This window comes from Schistocerca americana, chromosome 3 (genome assembly GCF_021461395.2).
Source record: "Schistocerca americana isolate TAMUIC-IGC-003095 chromosome 3, iqSchAmer2.1, whole genome shotgun sequence".
NCBI lineage: Eukaryota > Metazoa > Arthropoda > Insecta > Orthoptera > Acrididae > Schistocerca > Schistocerca americana.
Window position 1 is genome coordinate 144,952,212 of NC_060121.1, and position 18,753 is coordinate 144,970,964.

At 44.4% G+C, this 18,753-nt stretch overlaps 1 non-coding gene across 1 annotated transcript; it reads right to left on the reverse strand.

Annotated features, from left to right (window-relative positions):
- Nucleotides 1-16,637: 16,637 nt before the first annotated feature.
- Trnav-aac lies at nt 16,638-16,710 on the reverse strand. Its single transcript has one exon. It is a non-coding gene; the product is annotated as a tRNA-Val (tRNA).
- Between the last annotated feature and the right edge of the window lie 2,043 nt (nt 16,711-18,753).

Here is an 18,753-nt window from a genome sequence, read left to right on the forward strand (position 1 = left end):
GTCGCAATGGAAGCTTTCCGTGTCTCCAAGCCCGAAGAAAGTGAGGCAGGTGCGAAGCAAAATCAAGGTGATGCTGACTGTCTTCTTTGGTGTCCACGGAATTGTGCGTCACGAATAAGCACCGGAAGGACAAACAGTGACAAAAGAGTACTATCAAGATGTTCTCCGGCGACCCGAGCGGTTCTAGGCGCTACAGTCTGGATCCACGCGACCGCTACGGTCGCAGGTTCGAATCCTGCCTCGGGCATGGATGTTTGTGATGTCCTTAGGTTAGTTAGGTTTAAGTAGTTCTAAGTTCTAGGGGACTGATGACCTCAGCAGTTAAGTCCCATAATGCTCAGAACCATCTGAACCGTCTCCGGCGACGCGGTATGGGTGTCTGTTCTTTCGGACATGTCCGAACAGATGCCATCGTCATATCGTTTAAGGCTAACCGGCTTATGACCTTCTTCAGTGCGGATGCACACAATTTGCCTGAACTCTTACGGGACTCGGTGGATTGTATGCCGCCAGTAATGGATATAATGGCAGGGGCACTATGCGTTAGTGTGTGGACTATAAGCTGAGAATGTGGGTCTCACGGGGAGCGTGCCGGCGATAAATCCCTGCAGTCGCACTGTCATCTGTGTCCTCGGTGGCTCAGATGGATACAGCGTGTGCCGTGTAAGCAGGAGATCCGGGGTTCGAGTCTCGGTGGGGGCACATTTTTCAACTGTCTCCGTTGATGTATATCAACGCCCGTCAGCAGCTAATGGTATTGATTTAACTGTAATTTCATTCTAAAGAGCTGCACGGGCATCTGTTCTTTCGGACATGTCCGAAAGCATAGATGCCATCTTCATAAGAAATACAGCTTTCCTACTTTATGTTAAAGCCAACTGCGAGAGAAAAAAAAGAAGACATCAGATCGTTGTGCATACGATTCGTGTTTAAAATTACACGTAAGGAGAAAGACTATAACTATAAGGGAAAAACAATTTGTCTAATAGTTTAAATACGCGGGTACCGAATTAAAACTGACTGCGAGAAAGAAGATGAAACTGCACATTTTCACACCACAGTATGGCACAATATTTTCTTTCTGACAGTTTATTTTAACAGAAAAGCTGTACATTGTTGTTTAGAAAAATATAGTCTATGTCTGTCCGAAAGTTTATTGAACTGTTCGAGATTTTTGCTAACAACTTTTCTCTATTATGTGCTATATACAGTTCTATATTAAAAATACACCCTATCTCCGTCGATATGTTTATTGTTTAAAATTTCAAAGAAAATGGGTCAAGAACTTTTCGGGATTTTTGCTGAAAACGTTTCCCGTTTATGTGGTATACAGAGATCTGTCAGAAACTGTCTGAAAAGCTTCAAAGGGTGTTAAAGAGAAAATTATACTGAGAAATAACTGTTCAGAAAAAAATTTCGATACGTTGCGCCGTTTCCGACTTAGCATTGAAGTTAGCCAATCAGCTCTTCACTCACGCAAATTTAAGGTTGAAATGGTTCAAATGGCTCTGAGCACTATGGGACTTAACAAATGAGGTCATCAGTCCCCTATAACTTAGCACTACTTAAACTTAACTAACCGAAGGACATCACACACATCCATGCCCGAGGCAGGATTCGAACCTGCGACCGTAGCGGTCGCGCGGTTGCAGACTGAAGCGCCTAGAACCGCTCGGCCACCACGGCCGGCGCAAATTTAAGGAACCAAAGAGTCACCAAACGTGTTATTCTTTTGGTTTCCTCAAAGCGAACAAACGCATATTTTTCTCACTCCAAAAGAGGGACATTTTAACTGGTAATGAGCATCTAAACTAGTAGTAGCTCAGGGACCCACAGATATCTGTACATCATCGCATTTTAGGGCGTGTAAGTGTTTGAGTTTGCGCACGTAGCGACGTGATAGTAATTTCAATTCTAAATAACTGGGAAACGGCGGAACTTATCGAATATTTTCTTAACAACTGTATCCCAGCCCAACCTCATCCTGCAACACCCTTACAAGCTCTTTCCAGCCTGTTTCTGACCACCCTGTATATATATTTGAATACCATATATACTTATTTAAAAAATACGTAGCCCAAGTCCATCTGAATGTTCGTTAGAGTGACGTGTAAAAATCTGAAGTAAATCGGTCAAGAACTTCTCAAGTGTTTGGGTAACTGCTTAAAATAACGACTTCTTTATATAGCAGTAAATATTTTTTTTTCTGGTGTGATAATTTTGTCCTGAAAATTTCGCTGTTTCTCTTTTTTACAGCTGTATATTTGTCGCGTCATATCATCAGTCGTTCACGTGCTCTAGTGCGACGATACAGGGACGGTTGCAATGTTACGGCTGATGTGCGGGGAAACGAATTCATGTAATTTGTCAGCGTTTAGTGTGTCTCGTGGTATTTCGTTACTCCATCGTTTGAACTGAGTAGATAGTTACGGGAACGCGGCTGCTGTACATCTCTTCTAGTTCAGAGTACAGTTGACGACCTTCAGCCAATTATTTTGGATTCTACCTAATTGTTTGCTGCAGTGGGCGGGGCGGAATGCCATCCAGTCATACAGAGCTTTTCCTACACATAAATTTAATCCGACAGATCTAAATTTCCCTCGTGGATTTCTGCTATTAAAGTGGAAACTGTCAAAGGTAATCAGCGCTTTATTTGTGTACCAGGAACAATCGAGTCTCCGAAAATTAATTTCCGAGCCATTAAATGTTCCTGAGAGTTGACACGGCGCTCGAAAAAAAAACCCCAATTCGTTCATTAATATCATCCTACGACGCATGATAATAGTACTGAGCACGGTATATCACAGATATTTGACAGTCCTCTAACATCGGCATTATTGTACCGATGTGCGCCTATACCACAGACGATAGTAATAACAGTAGGAATAAAGAAGAAGAATAAGGATTAGAGAGAAGGTCAGCATTGGCCGTAATATTGATGGTTTATTGAGAGCAAAATCGATTTTCAATCACATAATGATCATCTTCAGTGCTGTGGTGTACAAATTAAACTCATAGGCACTGGTGTCAAGTTATTTATCAGTAAACAAAGCTATGAACTTAGGTTACTGATAATAACTTGACACCACTGCCTATGAGTTTAATTTGTACACCACAGCACTGAAGATGATCACTATGTGATTGAAAATCGATTTTGGCTCTGAGCACTATGGGACTTAACTTCTGAGGTCATCAGTCCCCTAGAACTTAGAACTGCTTAAACCTAACTAACCTACGGACATCACAAACATCCATGCCCGAGGCAGGATTCGAACCTGTGACCGTAGCGGTCGCGCGGTTCCAGACTGTAGCGCCTAGAACCGGTCGGCCACTCCGGCCGGCTAAATCGATTTTGCTCTCAATAAACCATCAATAATACGACCAACGCTGACTTTCAAATGGTTCTGAGCACTATGGGACTTAACATCTATGGTCATCAGTCCCCTAGAACTTAGAACTACTTAAACCGAACTAACCTAAGAACAGCACACAACACCCAGCCATCACGAGGCAGAGAAAATCCCTGACCCCGCCGGGAATCGAACCCGGGAACCCGGGCGTGGGAAGCGAGAACGCTACCGCACGACCACGAGATGCGGGCACGCTGACTTTCTTTCTAGTTTCACGTATATGGTCGTTGTGCACAAAGCACTCTGTGGAGTCGCCAATCAATAGAATAAGGATTAATATCTCGTCGTCAACGAAGTCATCAGAGAGAGAGAGCACAAGCTCGAATTGGGAGAGGTTTGGGAAGGAGTTAGGTCGTGTACTTCTCGAAGTAGCAGTTTCGCAGTTTGCCTTAAACTGTTTAAGGGAGCCCCAGAACATAGAACATAGAACATTGTGACCACCTGCCTAATACGCGGTGACGCGTCGTGATATGGAAGCAATGAGGGCTTAGTAGGTCGCTGGTTGGAGTTGGCACCGCACCTGATCCCACAAATCACCAAATTCCCGTAAATTCCAGGGAGGGGGCGGTGAGCTCTGACGCTCTGACACCACCTTCAATCACGTCCCAGATGTGTTCGTTCGAGCTCTGATCTGGTGAGCTGGGAGGCCAGCACATCAACTGGAACTCGACACTGTGTTCCTCGTACCATTCCACAACTCTCCTGGTCTTGTGACATGTCACATTATCTTGTTGAAAAATGCCAATGCCATCGGGAAACAAGATCGTCATGAAGGGGTGTACGTGGTCTGCAACCAATATACGATACTCCTTGGCCATCGTGGTGCCTTGCACTATCTCCACTGGACCGTTGTATGCCAACGTGATTGGTCCCCAGAGCATAATGGAGCCGCAGCCAGCTTGTCTCTGTCCCGCAGTACAGGTGTCAAGGAGATGTTCCCCTGCAAGATGGCGGATCCGCACCCTCTCATCGGCGTGATGAAGAAGTTATCGGGCTTCATCAGAGGCAGCTGGGCAGATGAGTAGATAAAATTGTGTAACACTGACTGATACCGCAATGAATTAGAATTCTTCTGTATCGCGACTGGGATCTACGTCTACATCTACATGATTACTCTGCAACCCACAATTAAATGCCTGGCAGAGGGTTCATCGCTCCATCTTCAAGCGATGTCTCTACCGTTCCATTCTCGAACAGCCCGGGAAAAACGAACACTTAAATTTTTCCGTGTTAGCCCTGATTTCTCTTCCTTTATTATGATGATCATTTCTCCCTATATAGGTGGACCCCAACAAAATATTTTCAGACTCTGAGAAAAAAACTGGTGATCGAAATTTCACGAGAAAACGCTGCCGCAACGGAAACCTCCTTCCTTTTAATGATTGCTACCGCAGTTCGCGTGTCATATCCGTGGCAGTCTCTTCCCTATTTCGCGCTAGTACAAAACGAGCTGCCCTTTCTGAACTTTTTGGATGTCCTCCGCCGACTCTATCTAACGTGGATCCCACATCGCTCTGCAATACCCCAGAAGAGGAAGGACTAGGCCATTGTAAGCAGTCTCTTTAGTAACCCTGTTACATTTTCTAAGCGTTCTGCCAATAAATCGCCGTCTTTGGTTTGCTTTACCCACAACATTATCCACGTGATCGCCCCAGTTGAAGTTATTCGTGATTGCAATTCCTAAGTATTTAGTTGAATTTACAGCCCTCTGATATGTACGACTTATCGCGTAATCGAAGTTTAGTGGATTTCTTTTAGTACTCATGTGAATAACTTCACACTTTTCTTTATTCAGGGTCAGTTGCCACTTTTCACGCCGTACAGATATCTTATCTAAATCATTTTGCAATTCGTTTTGGTCATCTGATGATTTTATAAGACTGTAAATGACAGCATCATCTGCAAACAAACTAAGACGGCTACTAAGATTGTCTCCTATATTGTTAATATAGATCGGGAACAATAGAGAGCCTGTAACACTTCCTTGGAGAACGCCGGATATTACTTCTGTTTTACTCGATGACTTGCCGTCTGTTACTAAGAACTGTGTGAGCCTTTAGATTTCTGTCATTTATCGTGTAACCGAAATTCAGCGGATTCCTTTCAGCAAACGTGTGGACGACTTCACACTTTTCATTATTTAGAGTCAATTGTCACTTTTCGCAGGATACAGATAAGAAGGTGTATTAAGTATGTTCTGGCGCACTTTGGGGACGTATATACCTAGGTATACGTCTTAGCACCGCAACTCAGCGCGTCGCACCGCACCGTAACCGAGGCCCACGAGAAAGATAGGACGCGGCGCGTACGTCACGAAGGTAGTCCTGAACTCACTCGCTCGCTCGCTCAGCTCAGCAGACAAAATGCGTTTCTAAACCTGTTAACTCGCAGCTGGGCGTGTAAGTACTAACGAGAATTGCATCTTCCACTGGAATCTGCTATTATGAAGTCTTACTGATTAACAGTACTACACCAAAACTAAATTTAAGATCAATACTCCATATAAATCGTATAACGGCTAGTTTATAGCATTTAGTCTCTTCCGCTTAACAGTACTCATTACATGCTGGAAGTGGTGCCTTATGCAACTGATAATAATTTTAGCATAATTTTGTTTTATTGTACGCCAGTACAGCCGTAATAAATTGTATGTAGGCCCATAGACTTCCCTTCATTATAGGATTAATGACAGTAAGATTCCATAATAGCGGGTTCCAGCAGAAGATTCAGTTTTCGTTTGTACGGACACGCCTAGTTACTAGTTAACAGGTGTATAAACGTAGTTTGTCTGCTGATTTGAGTGAGCGAGCGCACCGTGCGCAGCCTATCTTTCTCGTAGGGCTCGCACCGTACCGAAGTGACGTCACGATTCTTGATATTCTTACCTCGCCTTACTCCAACAGGTGTAAAGCAGCTATCCATCCACAACATCTATGTAGGCACCCACCCATACACATACACACACACACACACACACACACACACACACACACATATATATATATACTCCTGGAAATGGAAAAAGGAACACATTGACACCGGTGTGTCAGACCCACCATACTTGCTCCGGACACTGCGAGAGGGCTGTACAAGCAATGATCACACGCACGGCACAGCGGACACACCAGGAACCGCGGTGTTGGCCGTCGAATGGCACTAGCTGCGCAGCATTTGTGCACCGCCGCCGTCAGTGTCAGCCAGTTTGCCGTGGCATACGGAGCTCCATCGCAGTCTTTAACACTGGTGGCATGCCGCGACAGCGTGGACTTGGAGCGAGGGCGCATAGTGGGCATGCGGGAGGCCGGGTGGACGTACCGCCGAATTGCTCAACACGTGGGGCGTGAGGTCTCCACAGTACATCGATGTTGTCGCCAGTGGTCGGCGGAAGGTGCACGTGCCCGTCGACCTGGGACCGGACCGCAGCGACGCACGGATGCACGCCAAGACCGTAGGATCCTACGCACTGCCGTAGGGGACCGCACCGCCACTTCCCAGCAAATTAGGGACACTGTTGCTCCTGGGGTATCGGCGAGGACCATTCGCAACCGTCTCCATGAAGCTGGGCTACGGTCCCCCACACCGTTAGGCCGTCTTCCGCTCACGCCCCAACATCGTGCAGCCCGCCTCCAGTGGTGTCGCGACAGGCGTGAATGGAGGGACGAATGGAGACGTGTCGTCTTCAGCGATGAGAGTCGCTTCTGCCTTGGTGCCAATGATGGTCGTATGCGTGTTTGGCGCCGTGCAGGTGAGCGCCACAATCAGGACTGCATACAACCGAGGCACACAGGGCCAACACCCGACATCATGGTGTGGGGAGCGATCTCCTACACTGGCCGTACACCACTGGTGATCGTCGAGGGGACACTGAATAGTGCACGGTACATCCAAACCGTCATCGAACCCATCGTTCTACCATTCCTAGACCGGCAAGGGAACTTGCTGTTCCAACAGGACAATGCACGTCCGCATGTATCCCGTGCCACCCAACGTGCTCTAGAAGGTGTAAGTCAACTACCCTGGCCAGCAAGATCTCCGGATCTGTCCCCCATTGAGCATGTTTGGGACTGGATGAAGCGTCGTCTCACGCGGTCTGCACGTCCAGCACGAACGCTGGTCCAACTGAGGCGCCAGGTGGAAATGGCATGGCAAGCCGTTCCACAGGAATACATCCAGCATCTGTACGATCGTCTCCATGGGAGAATAGCAGCCTGCATTGCTGCGAAAGGTGGATATACACTGTACTAGTGCCGACATTGTGCATGCTCTGTTGCCTGTGTCTATGTGCCTGTGGTTCTGTCAGTGTGATCATGTGATGTATCTGACCCCAGGAATGTGTCAATAAAGTTTCCCCTTCCTGGGACAATGAATTCACAGTGTTCTTATTTCAATTTCCAGGAATATATATATATATATATATATATATATATATATATATATATATATATTATGAAACGTCCACTTAGAACAATTATACAAGACTGTGCTTAAACTGACACACAATATTTTTAGCGCAACGCAATCCGACTTTCAAAAATCCCTACAAAAAATGGCCCTGACTAACATTAAACTATACCTTTCACAAATCACTTACCTCACAAAAATCTTCGTTACTCAAGCTACTGCAATACAGCGAGCGCCACTACTGCCAGCTAAATAAAAGATTCAAACTACTGCAGGCACTAACTACTGATAGGCATAGTTAGCAAATGAAAGATTTTAATAGAGAACAAACAATGTATTTACCTTAATAGTCATAATATATATAGCAGTTCATGACATCCAGTCTTACAAATTTCAAAACTCCGCCATCTCTCTCCCCACATCCACCACTGCTGGCGGCTCACCTCCAACTGCGCAACGCTACGCGCTGTTCACATCCAGCTGCCCAACACTACAATGGCAGACAACAATGCAAACTAGCCACAGACTGCACACAGCACAGCCAGTGATTTTCATACAGAGCGCTACGTAACATTGCCAATAAGAAAAAATAAACAACCTACTTACAATATATTGTGCATTGCTGAATCCAAGTCATTTTACCAGAGCTTTGTTCCCTTGATCAGTTTGTAAGTGTACTGGAGCCCACCTCTGCTTTCTGTGTAAATTTTTTTTAAGCTGCTTTGCAGCTGCAACGCCGCTTCTAGTCTTCAAAGCAGTAACCCATGAGTTGTTGGAATAAACATCAACCACTGTTAATAAATATTTACATCCAGATTTCCATTTAGAATATGTAATCATGAGAGTTAAGTCTGGAGATCGTCAAATCCTTTTGTGATAACTGCCCGCCTAGGATGCGTTCGGCGAGCAGGACGATGAAGCTCATCAGCAAGCCCAGCTTGCATCTCTCTTTAACTAGATGCTTATTGAAAACAATATGATTTTGAAATGCGAACACTGTGATAAAATGTTTACTTATATGAACTGTGTGTGTGTGGGGGTGGGGGGGGGGGGCGGGCGGTGGAGGGAAAAGATAAAAAAGGAATAGAGGGGAGAGGACGGAATGAAAGCAAAGAAATAGTTATATATACACTGCTGGCCATTAAAATTGCTACACCACGAAGATGACGTGCTACAGACGCGAAATTTAACCGACAGTAACAAGATGCTGTGATATGCAATTGATTAGCTTTTCAGAGCATTCACACAAGGTTGGCACCGGCGGTGACACCTACAACGTGCTGACATGACGAAAGTTTCCAACCGATTTCTCGTACACAGACAGCAGTTGACCAGCGTTGCCTGGTGAAACGTTGTTGTGATGCCTCGTGTAAGGAGCAGAAATGCGTACCATCACGTTTCCCACTTTGATAAAGATCGGACTGTAGCCTATCGCGATTGCGGTTTATTGTATCGCGACATTGCTGATCGCGTTGGTCGAGATCCAATGACTGTTAGCAGAATATGAAATCGGTGGGTTCAGGAAGGTAATACGGAACGCCGTGCTGGATCCCAACGGCCTCGTATCACTAGCAGTCAAGATGACAGGCATCTTATCCGCATAGCTGTAACGGATCGTGCAGCCATGTCTCGATCCCTGAGTCAACAGATGGGGGCATTCGCAAGACAACAACCATCTGCACGAACAGTTCGACGACGTTTGCAGCAGCATGGACTATCAGCTCGGAGACCGTGGCTGCGGTTACCCTTGACGCTGCATCACAGACAGGAGCGCCTGCGATGGTGTACTCAACGACGAACCTGGGTGCACGAATGGCAAAACGTCATTGTTTCGGATGAATCCGGGTTCTGTTTACAGCATCATGATAGTCACATCCGTGTTTGGCGACATCGCTTCCCCAGGAGGTTAGCATCAGAAAGGCCCTCGCAATATTCATATCGCAAAACGTATGGTCTCCCAGAGGCTGGCAGGGACTGACTTTATTTTCTATTTTTTGCGCTCTCCTCCAGGTTCATGGCCAATGCATCGAATGTACTAGCTGGCAATGCTCCGAGTTCTTAAACTGTAGAAGATACGCAAACATCTGGTCCCCCAGAGGCTGGCATGGGGACCGACTTTTGTTCTCCCACCTCTTTAAAGCTCACTGTAAGACGCCTCCAAGTTCATGGCCAACGCATCAGATATACTAGCTGGCAATCATCCGAGTTCTTAAATTGCACAAGAAATCCTCAGATGAGCACAAAAAACAATCTGTTTTGCTTTTTAGAATGTGCTAGATGACAAGCGTTTGAGTTTCTTAACCTGTACCAAGTATGCTGATAGGGGTAAAAAGTTTACTTTGCAACACTGTTTTATTTTCTTAATATCGGTCTCTCTCTCTCTCTCTCTCTCTCTCTCTCTCTCTCTCTCTCTATGCTAACATGCAGTAACAAAAAACGTTTTAGCACATGTAAGGATAGTATAAAATCCTCTAAAAGTGTGTCAGAGGTTTCCGGTTTGCGAGAGTGTCGAGTACGAGCCAGTACTGACATCACCTCTGCTGTTACTACTAGCACCATCGATCTCAACACTATCATCATCGATATTATTCATATATAGCTTACAGTAACTACTAATTATCATCATATATTTTTCCTATGATTACTTGACTCAAGGGAACAAGGGATGCGTCTCGTTCAATTTTACAGAATGTGAAGCAGCTAGGCAAGGAAGGAAGCGCGAAACTTACGCAGCGGTTGCCTGCTTTAGAACTGGGCGAAAAGTAGCCAATAGCGAGTGCGAGGCGCACAACAACGAAATACGGAGCAGCTGTCGTTGTTCACGTGCAGGACTGCAAAGTGTATCTTCCGGCACGCTTTTCCGTTCTCACCGAAGAAGAACTTGAGGTTTTAAACTCTGTTTACATCGCGGGAGGACAAACAGTGCATATACACTCCTGGAAATTGAAATAAGAACACCGTGAATTCATTGGCCCAGGAAGGGGAAACTTTATTGACACATTCCTGGGGTCAGATACATCACATGATCACACTGACAGAACAACAGGCACATAGACACAGGCAACAGAGCATGCACAATGTCGGCACTAGTACAGTGTATATCCACCTTTCGCAGCAATGCAGGCTGCTATTCTCCCATGGAGACGATCGTACAGATGCTGGATGTAGTCCTGTGGAACGGCTTGCCATGCCATTTCCACCTGGCGCCTCAGTTGGACCAGCGTTCGTGCTGGACGTGCAGACCGCGTGAGACGACGCTTCATCCAGTCCCAAACATGCTCAATGGGGGACAGATCCGGAGATCTTGCTGGCCAGGGTAGTTGACTTACACCTTCTAGAGCACGTTGGGTGGCACGGGATACATGCGGACGTGCATTGTCCTGTTGGAACAGCAAGTTCCCTTGCCGGTCTAGGAATGGTAGAACGATGGGTTCGACGACGGTTTGGATGTACCGTGCACTATTCAGTGTCCCCTCGACGATCACCAGTGGTGTACGGCCAGTGTAGGAGATCGCTCCCCACACCATGATGCCGGGTGTTGGCCCTGTGTGCCTCGGTCGTATGCAGTCCTGATTGTGGCGCTCACCTGCACGGCGCCAAACACGCATACGACCATCATTGGCACCAAGGCAGAAGCGACTCTCATCGCTGAAGACGACACGTCTCCATTCGTCCCTCCATTCACGCCTGTCGCGACACCACTGGAGGCGGGCTGCACGATGTTGGGGCGTGAGCGGAAGACGGCCTAACGGTGTGCGGGACCGTAGCCCAGCTTCATGGAGACGGTTGCGAATGGTCCTCGCCGATACCCCAGGAGCAACAGTGTCCCTAATTTGCTGGGAAGTGGCGGTGCGGTCCCCTACGGCACTGGGTAGGATCCTACGGTCTTGGCGTGCATCCGTGCGTCGCTGCGGTCCGGTCCCAGGTCGACGGGCACGTGCACCTTCCGGCGACCACTGGCGACAACATCGATGTACTGTGGAGACCTCACGCCCCACGTGTTGAGCAATTCGGCGGTACGTCCACCCGGCCTCCCGCATGCCCACTATACGCCCTCGCTCAAAGTCCGTCAACTGCACATACGGTTCACGTCCACGCTGTCGCGGCGTGCTACCAGTGTTAAAGACTGCGATGGAGCTCCGTATGCCACGGCAAACTGGCTGACACTGACGGCGGCGGTGCACAAATGCTGCGCAGCTAGCGCCATTCGACGGCCAACACCGCGGTTCCTGGTGTGTCCGCTGTGCCGTGCGTGTGATCATTGCTTGTACAGCCCTCTCGCAGTGTCCGGAGCAAGTATGGTGGGTCTGACACACCGGTGTCAATGTGTTCTTTTTTCCATTTCCAGGAGTGTGTAATTGACTTCGAAACTGTTTATGTAAATACTAATTAACAAGACGAAACTATCGATCGTCGGGAAAATATGTCTTCATTATCGCCAATTCATCATGTTTTAGGTACTGCCTCGTACTCGACACTCTCGCAAACCGGAAACCTCTGACACACTTCCAGAGAGCTTTATACTATCCTTACAGGTGCCAAAACGTTTTTTGTTACTGCATCTGCATGTTCGCTTAGAGAGAGAGAGACCGATATTAAGAAAATAAAACTGTTGCAAAATAAGCTTTTTACCCCATCAACATACCTGGTACAGTTTAAGAAACTTAAAAGTTTACCAACTAATGAAACGATAACAGAGACAGAATACCAAAGAGTGTGCAGTGTTTGGAATGCATTCAATTATAAGACACTTGGAGAATACTCAGATGTATATATTTAAAGGTCGATGTTTTACTCATTGCAGATGCGTTTGAGAACTTTCGCAGTCTTTGCCTTACGACATGTGAACTGGATGACGCTCATCATATTACTGCACCTGGTTTGGCATGGGACGCTTTACTGAAAACTGCTACAGTAGAGTTGCAGGTCGTTACCGACACTGAACAACATCAGTCTATCTAACGTGGTATCAGAGGTAGAATTGTTCATTGCTCATGTCGACATACTACTGCAAACAACAGGTTCATATCTCGTTATAACGAAAACATTGATGAATCTTACATTATATATTGCGATGTTAATAGCCTCTACAGTTGGGCAATGATGCAACACCTTCCTGTCTCAGAATTTGCATCGGTTGACTCAAAGGGAAAGAGTTTGAATACTTTTGATGTGAGAAACATACCGGATGATCCTGATGTGGGCTACATTTTAGAGATTGATCTTGAATACCCTGAAAGTATTCATGATCTACATTCTGATTTACCATTATGCGCTGAGAAATTGCTACCACCAGCTAGGCGCACCAGCAACAATCCTAGTGTTACAAAAAAAATAGTTTTCTTCTTTGCATGATAAGAAAAATTATGTGATACACTTCAGAAATCTAAAACAGTGCCTGAAGCACAATATGGTGTTGAAAAAATTTCACAGAATACTGTTGTTTAGACAAGCACCATGGATGAAATTATACATTGAAATTAATGCAAAGGAACGTATGAAGCCAACAATGATTTTGAAAAAAATTTCTTCAGGCTCATGAATAACAGAGTCTAAGGCAAAACTATGCAGAATATATGAAAGATGAGTGACATAAGAATAGCAACATCCTGGAAAGGTAGATATTTAGCATCTGCATTAATTTCGAAACTTAATTTCAAAAGGAGTGTTATATTTTTTTAAAAACTAGTTGCTGTTGAATTAAGGAAACTTAACATAGTGTTTGATAACCCATTAGCAGTAGGAATAGCGATTTTAGATATTTCAAAGACTCTTCTTGTAAAATTTCATTGTGAATTTCATTATGAATATATGCTAAAAAAGTTTCCACTAAACCCTGTAAAACTGTGTTACACTGATACTGATAGTTTAATACATCATATTAAAACTTCAGACCTTTATAAGAATATAAAGAGTGATTTGCCAAAATGGTTTGATACTTCAAGTTTCCCTGTAAATAATAAATATCAGATTTCACTTGTAAATAAAAAGAAAGTTGGATTATTGAAAGATGAGTGAAGTGGTGATCATATTGTTGAATTTATCGGTCTACAAGCTAAAATGTATGCTCTCGTGACTGAATCACAGCGTGTAATGCGCAGAGCAAAAGGAGTGAAACAGTCTGCTGTTAATCAGCTAACCATTGATCATTATCGACAATGTGTTTTGAAATCTAATGTTAAATCAACTGTACAGTGTATTAATCAATGCAAAGGCCATGTAGTTTCCACTGTTAAGCAATATAAGCTAGGTTCATCAGCACAAGATGATAAAAGTTTTATACTGTCAGATAAAATGAATACCTTAGCATGGGGTCACTATCACTAGAAAAACAATAATAATAATAATAATAATAATAATAATAATAATGGTGGTGGTGGTGGTGGTGGTGATGGTGATGTGTAAAAATAAACACAAGAAATATTATTTGTAAAAGTTAAATATCAAAAAGTAAAAATTTTTTAAGTGATTTAATTTGTCGAAAAATAAAAACATATATTACATAAATGTGAGTTTGTAACTGTTTGATTTTGTGGAAAAAATAAATAATTAAACATAATTCAATAATTACTTCATTTTATTTTATCTGAAAGTTCCTTTCTACAACCTTTACAGTTCATTTTAAATGGAGGTGATCCATCAATCTGACAATGTGCATTCAAATCATAATGTTTATAGCAATTTTAATACTTAGAAATAATATCATCATTCTGAAATATTTATGGTAACCTGTTAAAGTTGTATGAAATGTCACATAAAGAGGGTAACAATTGCTTAGGAAACAGATAATAATCAATTCCATTCAAATTTTTAGATCCTGCTACAAATTTACCATAAATTTCACAAATCAGTTTGCAAACATTTTTCGATTTGATGCAAACAAACAAGAAGAATACATCAGCAGTGTCAGTCTCAGCAGTAGCAGCAGCTCGCTCGTCGAATCCAGTCTTCCAATTGTAGCATTTTAACGTCTTCAGGGATAACTAGTTTCAAAATATTTAGGATAAGTGGACATAGCAGACTTCATGAAAACACCAATGTTTTACAGTCACAGATTCCATAATCAGAACTTGTAGTACACATTCGTTTCTATCAATTAAATTAGTGACTAACACTCTCAATGAATGTTGGTCTGAATTAATGTTAATTATCATAACTTTGTTCATATTTATTCCTTTAGCTACTGGACTGATAAGATGCAAATGGCGAAATGAATGTAGCTCTCTACACATTTCTCTCTTTCTATATTTGACTACGCTTTGTGACCTGATTTTTCACAGGCAGTATCTCTTTTTCCCCTGGTGAAATATTCTTCTAAATTCTTACATTTGTCCTCTAGCCATCTGCCTTAGTCATATTCCAAATCCCGTCCATTTCATTTTTTAGATGTTTGCATTCCCTTTCACCTAATTTATTTTATGCATTTTTATATTTTCTTATTTCATCAATTTAGTTCAGTATCTCCTGTGTTGACCAAGGATTTCTGCTAGGCCCTGTCCTCTTACCTATTTGATCCTCTGCGACCTTCACTATTTCATCTGTCAAAGTTACCTATTCGTCGTATACTGTATTAATTTCCCCTGTTACTGTGAATCATTGCCTAATGCCCCCTCTGAAACTCCCAGCAATTTCTGGTTCTTTCAACTAATGTAGGTTCAGTCCCTTTTTGAAATTTCTTTAGTTTTAATCTACTGTACATAATTAATGAAATGTGGTCCACTGTTCTTTTCCTATCACAGCAAACATATTTCTGTTCATGGCACTAGGATACATTATGGCCACCCGCTCACAATTTGATCCTATGTCAAGTCTCTGTAAGTCCATCATCATCTTACAAGGTGGTTGATGGACCTCGTTTGTTGAATATGAAATGTCGAATCGAAACAACGTCAGCCGTCTAAATTTCGAGATGTTATATTTGTTGACCAACCAGTTTCGCCGTTACATTACGAAAATGGTGCCAATGGATCTGAGCTCTATGGGACTGAACATCTGAGGTCATTAGTCCCCTAGAACTTAGAACTACTTAAACCTAACTAACCTAAGGATATCATACACACCCTTGCCCGAGGTAGGATTCGAACCTGCGACCGTAGCAGTCGCGCGGTTCCGGACTGAAGCGCCTAGAACCGCTCGGCCACCGCGGCCGGCCGCTACATTACATCTTTTTTTTATTTTGATCCTACGTCTTCCACTGGTTCTGCGCTTACGAATAGTCTCTCTTCCCGATCTAGGTCCAACAAAGCACAGCATAATTAACAACTACGCTCTTCGCTTGGCCGTTTAGAAACAATCAGTACGTAAAAGTGAAGGCACGAAACACCAGACAGTGCTAACATGATCGACACTGACTTACACACACACAAACACACACACACGCACGCACGCAGCTGGATGTTGAGCTCCCGCGTGCCAGTGTGGTCTGGCGCCAGAGACTGCTATCGACCGCACGCAACTTCGCGGCTGTTCCAGCACTCGGCAACTCGGGCAACGTTGGCGCCAACTTGGCTGGCGCCAGCTCGTTACGTACGGCCGGCGCAGCGCTCATACCGGGCCAGCTGCATTTCGTCACACCCGCGTCTGGAATACCGCACTTGGCTATTCAAATTTCGCCCATCTGGGAAAGGCATACGTTTATTACTTCCGTGTACACCGCTGCAATATAATTTCACGCGTGTTTCTGTACTCTGTTCGACTTGGCAGCATTCTTATTTGAATTTCTGCCTGGTGTGCGGAAACTGAAGCGTTGGGGTAATGTACCACTAAACCACAAAGACGTGGACGGTAGCGGAAAAAATTAAGGTCTGTGACAGTTTTAATATAAAGTGTTTCCGCCCGGAATCAAACTGGGGACCTTTTGCGTGTTAGGCACACGTGATAACCGCTACACCACGGAAACTGCTACCCTCTGTGCTGCACCTCAGATTGAACTCGTAGGAAAATCGCTGTTTTGCCGTAAAAGTCACTTTGCGGAAACGCACCGTGCAAGTACTTCCACTCGTCTGCAACAATCGACAACACCTTTGGCAGTCTGAATGCCATCACGAGTAAGAGCTTAAGTGGTGAAAGAAAATGCTCGCGTGCGAGTTCTCAGTAGCATGATTAGCTCTATCTCTCCGTACGAGATACCGTCGATTCGATCAGTCGTTATTGCAAAAAGATTTCACCAAAACCAGTCACTTCGTTGGCAGCACGGAGTTTGGGCCCAGGGGTTATCAGCCCACATGCCATTCAAATTTCAAATTTAAAGTCCCCTCATGTAGACACTTAATTGAACACAGAGACTGTATGACAGAAAGCGCTAAGTTGAGATAGAAAAGGAATGACGGGGAGACGGGTGTCTATTGATACACCCATCTCGGCTTTCGAAGTAAATCATTCCCTACAGCAACGCGATTTTATTTAACTTCATTTTTGTTTACACGATCTTCCTTATAATCACAGGACTAGGAAGCTCATTTGACTATCAATCTTTGCCACCAAACTCAGTTTCAAACGCCAAAAGAAAAACTGTGAGGAGACACTGATACGCCTCTGTTTCGACTAAGAATATGGAAAGACTCGCTTTGCATAATTAAGTTTCCGAGCGCCATCTTATCGCGAAAGCTATATGTCCAAGGACTTGCGAAAACGTATACGAACTCACAGCTCCCTGGATAGGTTCGTTGACCTTTGTTTAAGATGGTTATCGAGAAGGAAACAAATGTGAAATCTGGCGAATGTGGGCGACTGGTTTCATGGAATGAATTAATGTCTGTATATAAACATAATCTTAATACAACTTAAACATATTGGCTTATTCTCATATTGACTAAGCGGTATGCCACATTTTACCGGGAACTGCATGGATTCTGATCTATCCTTAACAGATTTGCGAGTGTCCACTCATGTCCACAACAGTTTGCTTGTGGCCACTGGCGGAAGGAATTCTTTCACGGCGAGAAGGAGATGGGTTGCTGCTATGGTACAGAAACAAGGACGTAGCCAAAGGGTGAGGAGGGAGTAGACGCCTCCCCCCCCACCACCCCCTATCAACTGAACTAAATTACACGCAATGTGGTTGCCGTGTAGAGAAACTGAAAGATACAAGGGACGACCAAAAAGTTTTTGTATGCGGTCGTTACTGCAACGTATAAGCAATGTAGTGCGACTCCGATTCATTGCTGGCGTATAAGCATTGACATGAAGGTAAGGGATTGGTGTGGAATTCGTGTCTTTCCGAAGGGAGTGCGGTAAATGCGAAAGCGTGAACTATGGCGACGTTGTTACCGAACGCGTCGAAACGAAACGAGCGTGCCATTATTCTTTTCTTGACTGCCGAAGGGCAAACACCGATAGACGTCCATCGCAGAATGAAGAATGCGTATGGGGCAGCATGTCTGTATAAGACTGACGTCGTGGAATAGTGTGACAAAGACTGCTTGCTGCTGCTTCATTATAACGTCCGTCCCCACACTGCAAACGTTGTAACGCTGAAGTCACGTCAACTTAAAGTGGGAGACACCCGAGCACTCAACCTACAGTCCTGATCTCTCCCCATGCGTTTATCACGCTTATAGTTCCTTAAAAAAAGGCCTTGAAGGGTCAACTATTGCTGTCGGACGAGGATGTGAGCAGGCAGTCACGGACTTCACACAGTCGACGTGTTTCACCAAACGGGTATCTTCAAAGTGATTGTCTCAATACCCGCGACGACTTTCTCTGAGTGACATACCGAATCTGGATTCTACGGCCGTCGAAGGGAACCTTTTTGATCGTCCCTTACATTCTGATTTTCAATCATACGATGAAAAAGGTGAACGCACTATCGATAGTCAACAATGCCGTCGGAAAGATTTAAACTATCGATAGTACTGTCGACTATAGCCCATATCTTTACTTATATTAGAAAAGTCAGCTGTGTTTTGTTAGCAACGAATTTTAATTCGTTTGGCAGTGCCAA